The sequence below is a fragment of the Chaetura pelagica genome, unplaced genomic scaffold, assembly GCF_000747805.2.
Source record: "Chaetura pelagica isolate M959 unplaced genomic scaffold, ChaPel_1.0 scaffold264, whole genome shotgun sequence".
NCBI lineage: Eukaryota > Metazoa > Chordata > Aves > Apodiformes > Apodidae > Chaetura > Chaetura pelagica.
The window spans coordinates 539,408-540,786 of record NW_009953064.1 but is presented as its reverse complement, the minus strand read 5'-3'; positions in this window follow the sequence as shown (position 1 = coordinate 540,786).

Genomic DNA, 1,379 nt, shown 5'->3' with positions numbered 1-1,379 from the left:
ACCATTCATTCTGAAAACAAAAGCATATGCAACAAAAGGCCAGCCATAACATATTCCCATCCGTACTCCCCCCTGCCTGCTCTGTGAGTTGTTTGTTCTCAGCTTGCCTTTCAAGTGCTCCAACACAGGTTTACATTCAGCTTTATCACTGGAACAGAGATAACAGCAAAGTTGCTTTCTCCTGTGCACTGGAAACTGTCAGGGCCTGGTTTGCAAAGAGCAGAGCCCTGCTGCCCCCCGCTGCCCCTAAGAAGGGCAGGGGAGGTCGGACACCCACACTCTCCCCAGTGTCCACTGGAGAGAGACAAACACCCCCACTCCTCACCCAAGGTTGCAGCTGGGGCAAGCAGCAACTAGTCCAGCTCGATTGCTCCTGGCCTCTCATCCCGTTAGGGCTTTCCCTGGCTTTGCCTCTGTCCCTGACAGTGGGGAAACCTTCCTTGCACCAACGCTGACCCATAGAATCTTCCTATCTCAACCTCCGTATCCATCCCATGCCCAGTTTCTCTGTTCCTGCCACACAGCTAGGCCAAATTTATTTTTTTTTTTGGTCTCTCATCTTTGGCAAATATCCAGTTTATTTTGTGAAATATCCAGTTTAATTCTCAGTGCCAGAAACACAGGCACAGACAAAACACAGTCCCAGAAACAACAGGAAGACAAGCAGCAAGGGGTATTACTGCAGGTGGTACCACCCAAATTGAACAGTGCCCATCAAGGTGTTCAGTGTTCCTCTGAAAAAAAAAACACAAAACAAAACAAGAAAAAAAGAAAAAGCCTTTACTGATTTTTCAGACAACCCACTGTAAACATTTTTTAAATACCTGTCAATCAAAACTAGCAGGAGTGGGGAAAAAGAGAGAGAGGAGCAAGGCCCACGCTACATGCCAATACTCTAAACCAAGTTTGGTATCTGAATGATACAAGAACATTATCTTGTTATCTAATTTCCGAGGAAAAATGCATCAGAGGTTAGCTTTATGAAAGCTGCCTCATGATATTTACATGTGAGATATGAATAACCATCCTTTGAAACTAGAGTCTTGATATATACATGTCAGACAACACTTCCATGGGCTTTGACAGAGACCCCAACATGCCATTCTCAGCTTAATAACACAGGGAAAAGGCTGGATCCTGACACCTCCAAGCTGAATAGTAACAAGTCAAAACACAACAGGGTTCCAAGACTTTCCTCCTTAAAATCCAGTTGCTGGGATGTAACTAAAGGCATAGCAAAGGAGTATCAATATCAGTACTTGCTCCAAGAAATGTTCAGTCACAGATGTTTCTTGTGCAGGTGAAGGGTATGGTGTACTCCTAAGTTACACACCCAGATGCTTTTACCAGAAGCACCCTGATTTGTCATACAGTTTTAC